The sequence below is a fragment of the Corvus moneduloides genome, chromosome 4, assembly GCF_009650955.1.
Source record: "Corvus moneduloides isolate bCorMon1 chromosome 4, bCorMon1.pri, whole genome shotgun sequence".
Lineage (NCBI taxonomy): Eukaryota > Metazoa > Chordata > Aves > Passeriformes > Corvidae > Corvus > Corvus moneduloides.
Genome location: NC_045479.1, coordinates 27,525,143 through 27,531,964, shown reverse-complemented (window position 1 = coordinate 27,531,964; position 6,822 = coordinate 27,525,143). Strand labels below are relative to the sequence as shown.

The following is a 6,822-nucleotide window of genomic DNA, read 5'->3' as shown; positions in this document are numbered from 1 at the left end:
AAGAGATTGATAAAATTTCTACTTGAAATGATATTGATAATTCCTGTTTCATGGCTAGGAGGTTTGAAAAATGAAGCCACTTTTTTATAATTATGAATTTTTTATTTATCTGAAAGTCATTTAAGAACATTTTACTTTTTCCAAGGAAATGACATTTTGAAGAATGAAGTCTTAACATAAAATTATATTAATTTCATAACTGTAAGGTAAAAAATGATAAAATAGAAAAAAATATTTGCTGTATTGACAGCCATTAATATTAATGCATGTTTAATTCAGTAGAAAATAAGTAAGTTTCCTCTTATAAACAGAAATAAAAGTAGGTTAGGAATAGATTTTTTCTCAAAATGTGTTAGTCTGCTAGAGTTCTGATGTAGAAATAGCAGAATTTTCCATGAGAATGTTAAAAGCAGAGCTATTCAGTAAATATTTCTGTTCTGTATTTAAGGGGAAAACTGATATAATAACCTCAAATACTTCATTCCAATACTTACTCAATCGTTTCTAATTAGAAACCATGAATTAAATTATTTTAGAATAAGTAGAAAGATAACTTATTTTACAGGACTTTAAAGTAATTGTTTAATTCCTAATTGAGCTAAAAAAAAAAGGTCCTGAAAAATTGCAAAGGAGCCATGGGACAGAGGAAAAGATCAGAAAACATCTATGTTTACCAGTATGACAGCTAAGGAGGGATTTTTGCCAGTTCTCAATAGATCAATGTGGAGGTTAAAAATCTGATAACTGAAAGCACTTCACTTTAATGCATAATAAAAATAGAAAAATCAGAAAGTTGAAGGATGTTCAAGCTGAGCAGTACCAAGTGCTGGTTTTCCTACGTCACTTTCAGGCAAGATAAATTTAGCAGAAAGATAAAGTTGTTGCTCTCATCACCCTCCTCAATACCAGGCACCAGAGCTGTGCTTGAACACCTTGGGAAGGCTCACAAGCCCTCAGATCAGACAGAAACTGCCTACTTCACTGAGCATGTGAAGTGTCAAGTAGTAATCTTTCTGCTGCCATTGCACTGTGTTTTGAAAGCTTACTGCAGAGTTTAAATGTATTTTCTTCTGCCACTTCCTTCTTTTCTCATGCTCGCTCCTATGTTGGCTATATTTTTAATCTTGGTTATCTTTATATGTGTTATTATCTGTATATATCTTATGTGCATTATTTGTAAATGGCAATTGCCCTCCTTTGTCATTTATTCTTTTGATCTGCCTTCACCTGTGCCTACTCCCTCATGAGCAGTTCTCATGTTTTTTGAACTAATTATGTTTATGAAAAGGAGGAATAAATATCATGCATATTCTGTTGACAGTATGAAACCAGCTAATCAAAACCTAAATGAAATGTAAGAAAGTAATGGGCCTTCCAATATTCTGTCATCTGAAGGGAAAAATTTTTTATTAAAAAAACCTAAAACCGAAACAAAAGAGAAAAAAAAAAACCCAAATAGAAAGGTTATATCTTCTGACTGATATGGGATGTCAGCCTAGTGTTCTGCTGTTGCTGCTACTGGAGTTTGTATGCTCTTGCACTATATTCACACTCCCAAACATTTTGGAGCAGATTAGTTGTATTAAATTGCACTTTAGATTGTTAGTCTGTGCTTCAAGATGTAAAGCTCTGATTTACTATTTTTTAAAAATGTTGTTGTTGTTTTAGGCCTCCTCTTTCCCTGATAGGCTTATGTTGTTACCTGGTGCGATCTACAAGTACTTGATACTGATCAAGTAGTATGGGTACCACTGCTGGGAATGCTTTGATGCCTGTTTTCCCCATGCTCCCCCCTTACACTACACAGCCTTTTCATCTTCTGAAATGTGACTATCAGATGGATGGTATTCATGATTACTTTGTGATGCAGCAGAAATTGGGGACTGACTGTTCTAAAAATGCTTTGAAAAGGTAAGCATCTAACTTTTTCTTCTGGCGGAGTGTCTGCTTTAAGTAAACACAAACTTCCATGCTGTATTTAGGTTTCCTCCACTGTGGACTGCTTTGTGAGTAGAATCAGAATAATTTCTCCCCCATAGTCAAATGCAGCCATTTGTATCTTAGAATCGGGAACATCCCCTGAAAGTTACAGTGCTTGGCAGCTTTAAATCTGCTGCATCACTTTACTGTGTGAATTGGTTGAATGCTTTAAATACCCTAGAAGTGTTTCTCTCCAGACCCTGGATATCCTTATTGAAAATTAAGTAGAGGTCTGGTTTTTGGTCTTTTTTAAATCTTTTTTTTGGTGTCAATGTATTTTTGAAAGCAACAAAACTTTTAATCCAGCTGTCATCTTGGCAGGTGCAGGGAGAGGAACTTTGGTTGTGTGTTTTCTGGGGATTTGATGCTGTCTGGGGTCTGTGATGTCGTGTCAAAACCAGCACTGGCTCTAGCAAGGCAGTTCACAACGTGACCATGCTGTAAAATCTCTTACAGATTTCTTTTTTCTTCAAAAAGATGCCTTTGAAGAGGAAGCAACAATTAATGTATGTTTTATATAGGGAAGGTACCGGCTAATAAAATTTCAAGTTAAATGACACTGATATTCAAACCTCCAAACTTTTCTTACCTCTGTACGAGTGCAGAGCTGTGCCAGCAGCCTGTCGGAACAGCAACCCAGAAAAGCCTGTGGCTTTCTGAGCGCTGCTGCTCGGAGGAGCAGGCACAGTGCACGAAGGCAGTTTGTCTGTCCATGGGTGCAGGAATCCTTGCTGGGGCTGGGGCTGTGAGGCAGAGAAGCCCCAAGGCAGCACCGTACCGGCAGCTGACGCGTCGGGCTGCCCTGCCTTGGACAGCTGTCACGCTGCCACGCCGCAGGTCCTCTGATTGGGTACTCCCAGCGACTGATTACAAATGCTGATTCTGCTTCTGTGATCCTTTCCACTTGGAGGAGAAATCTCTTATCCCCACCCCCAAGCCCACCTCTAGGATGTAAGTAATGGTGAGAGGACGAAGATGAAAACAGTGAGGTGTGAGTGACTGGAAATCCGGCAGTCTGGTTTAGCTGCAGTGTTATGTAGGAGTCATCTTCAGACTTCTTACCTTTGGTTTTTCGGCACAAACTGCTTGCAGGCTTTTGAAGGCTGTGAAAGGACTTACCGTTTGTGTGTTAGTGTTTTCTGTGTATCATCATATTACCTTGCTTTTTCCCTGGACAGCTGTGTTCAGAGCTTCATGTGGAAATCTTTGTATTGAAGAGAGACAAAAAGGATCCTTAATCTGATTCTCCTTGGATCTTTCTATTTTTATGGTAAGTGCCGGCATATATTGGCTGAGCATAGCTTCTTTGCTGCAGTGCTCGTGCTCTCTCCCTCTCTCTCTCTCTCCCTCCCCCTCCCCATCTGTTTTTCTCCCCCTATAGTCTTAGATAAGCCTCGTGACCTTCACTTAATATCTCGTCATAATTTTCATCATCTTCATAGCAGATGCTGGCTAAGTAAAACACAAGTTTTCTGTTTATTTTGCTCTTTCCCTCCTCCGACCCAGAGCTCTGAAGTATTGACTGCAAGCTGAGTGCTGCCTCTTTGTCCTTGAAACGAGAGGCTTGAGCATTGCTCCCGATTGCCTGTGGCAGCAATGGGATACGGTTCTGGGGAACTGGAATAGAGATTGGGTAAAGGTGACTGACTCATTTCTCTAGGTCTGTACCACTGCACTGAGGGCACAGGTACCCCCTGCTTGACCAGACACCTAGAAAACTGAAGCCCCTCAGTGTTCAAGTGTGAGCATACATGTGGTTTGAACTGGTGTTTGCTGATGTTGGCATGGGACAGATGGGCTCTTTCAGCATTTTCAATATAAGCCTATGTCATCAGGTGTTTTTAAGTTGGACCTTTTGCATCTTAAAAGTACAGACTAGCTGGGACAAGAACTTACGGAATAGGCAACCTCATAACCCTCATCCCTCTCCAGTCCTTACAGCTGTAAATTCTTAGCTTTTTGAAGTGCTTTTACATCTCTGCAGTAGAAAAGAAGTGTTTCTAAATGTCTGAAAATATGTGCTGGCTTAATTTGTGCTCTAAGCTGTTCTAACAGCTCTGATTTTATAAATAGGAAAGGTTGTTTTTAGACCAGAGTAAACTGTGCCCTTTTTTTTTTTTCTTTTCTAGTTTGTTGCATGAGATTTAAAGTAAAGCAAATATACAGCTTCTGGTAGATAGATATATTCCTTTCCTTTTCATAAAAGAGAACTGTGAAAGTATTTCTTTTAACTGAAATGTGTTTCATGCTGTGGATCCATTATGGGGATTGACTATGCATAGCCCTTACACACTGCAGGAATAATAAAGATTCTGCTACATCTTCAAAGGTCCGCTGAAGGCATAGATATAACACTGGCTTAAACTCATCACAGGGTGGTCTGACTTCAAGCAGAGCAAAGAGGAGATGTGTTCTTATACCTTTGTTTTACTGAGGTAGGATAAGAATAAAGCTTTTATTCTGTCTCTACATTGCCTTTTCTGGGTTTAACAAGAGTTTTACTGATGTCTGGGAATTTTTTTCTTTGCTTAATATAGCTTACATTGTGACTTAATAAAACAATTTTGTTCCTGATTTATCCTGTAATTCAGAGAGTTTTGCTTCACAGAGAGTTTAGCTGAACACAGTTTGGGTACCTCCTTTTCCCTTGCAAATGAGTAAAAACTTTAGAACACTGCTGTTATTTTCAATACCCTTAGTTTCTTTTCTGTACGGGGGTGTACTGTCCTGTTGTATTGACAAGCACGTATGTGTGTGGTGGGGGGAGGAGGAAGCTTACCCAGATCTGTAGGTAGAGGACTTCATGGTGCAGTGAGGTAGCTGCTGCATTGCCTTCAAAGCAAGCAGTAATGGGCAGCACATAGCCCAGATGTCAGTGGTCCAAGTCCTCTGCCCCACCAGATCTTGTGTTTTGGCATCATGTAGTACCCACTGGTGCAGCTGGTCATGAGCCTGGTTTCCCTTCTCATTGATGCAGTGAGGGCATGCTGCAAACCTCCTACTCTGGTAGGGAACAGGCCTGTTTTGGCAATTGTGCAGCACAAGGAACTGTCTAAAACATTTGCTTCTAGAGCAATCTTGCCCACTGTCTATCTACTACAGAAAGGCTTTGGCACTATGACTGATCTGTGTGTTACTTAACTCTTTTATATCAGTAACAAAGTGCCTGAGTTTGTTCTCTTACAGTTTCAGTGAGTGCTGACACAATGACAGCAGCAAAGAAACTTTTTGCAGTGGAAGATCAGCAGGGCTCCTAGTAACACACACAGAGAAGCAGTCCTGACTCCCTGCAGGTTGTGAAACTGCCTTGGAGCAATCAGGCTTAGGCTTTTCTTGATTAAATATAAAAAGTAATTGTATATGCACTTGGAGTGTGTGTATATGCACTTGGAGTTTTTACTAGTTTGTTCCATATAAAATTATTGTAAACTTGAAAAAGAGGAGGGTTTGCAGAATACATGCACAATCAAAAAAATTCTGAAAACCTCACAGTTAATTATGGAACTGCATGCTATTATTTTTTTAAATATTGTTGTAAATTCAGATATTCCTATGCCTTAATATAATCTACATTCCTACTTAACAATTAATCAAATGTGGCAATGTCACTCAACAATTACTAATGTTTAAGTAAAATTATCCTGTAAAAGTTAATTTTGAACATAAGTGCATAAATATATCTATCTTTTCCAATAAAAGTTTAAAAGCCAAAGAGCATAATTTAATGTGATTTTTCAATAACCTTGAGGAAAAAGGAAGTGAGGAAAATCCTGAAATATTTTCTCAAGTTTAAACCACATTAGCTTGCAATGGGATGTTTGCATTTGGAACCTGACCTCTATGTACTGCAACTGAGAAGTCTGTGCATCTAAAATCCTTGACAGCACACCTTGTTGCAGCCTAAAGGCTTGAAAAATAAAGATGCAATCCTCTATAACAGTCTTGAGAGGTATAGAGAAGAGTGAAATTCCCTGAATTACATGAAATTCAAGTAGGTAGATGTGCTGTTCATTTCCTGGGAATTCTATGAATTCTCTAATAGGGAATGCATGCATAGTACTTCCTTGTTTCACAGCATGGTGTCATGTTAATTCCATTGCAGGGTGGCTGAAGACTGCATAGAAAACAACTGCAGGGAAAGAAAAAAAAAAAACCCCTCTGTTCCTTAGCCAGCCAAAATCACCCAATGGTCTGATGAAGTCATTGCACTCTTTTCCCCCTGTGTATGATCAATATGCATTCTTCACTCCACTTGTCTGTAGAAGCAAGTTTTCTAAAGCTTATTTTCTCCACAAATATTCAAAAATATACATTTTTGTTGGGAATATAAATGGGTATGTTTTTACAGAAAGCTCTCTCATTTATCCATACTGCTTCAGTAATTTTATGCTTTCCATCTGCTCATATCCTTTCTGACAAAACCTATGCAGACGGCTATTGATTATCACTGGCTGAAGAATTCAGGCAGTGGATTAGCCATGCTCCAACTTCCCTCTCTGTCCCAGACTGGAAAGTAATACTGAGCTATGCATGTTGCAGAGCTGAAGTCATCGGTACCAGGCAGTGCTCTGGCTAGTGATATTTTTCATGCTGTATCAATTGTGGTTTTACCTGCCTGTTTCTTCATACATCCTGACCCACTAATGAGCCCACTAATGGATAATAAAAAGCTGACTGCACATTCTAGGCTTTCTCCCTTATTCACAGAGCTAACTTTCAAGGTGTTCCTGGACATATTTTCTCACTTAGTCTGCAGATTTTGTCCAGGATGACTTCAAGGACTTTGTAGCTCTAATGTTGCAAATATTACAAGCCTGTCTCTATATATTTTGTGGCTTTAAC

At 39.0% G+C, this 6,822-nt stretch overlaps 1 protein-coding gene across 7 annotated transcripts in view; it reads left to right on the top strand.

Moving 5' to 3' along the window:
- Positions 1-2,447: 2,447 nt before the first annotated feature.
- The window catches only part of ANO4 (anoctamin 4), a 178,000-nt gene continuing 173,625 nt past the window's right edge, over positions 2,448-6,822 (top strand). For 6 of the 7 annotated variants that reach the window (XM_032106517.1, XM_032106516.1, XM_032106518.1 and 3 more), the window contains exon 1: positions 2,448-3,250. The gene's annotated coding sequence lies outside the window, so the exon portion shown is untranslated. The remainder of the gene's footprint in view (positions 3,251-6,822) is intronic. The other variant, XM_032106513.1, reaches the window with a different exon arrangement.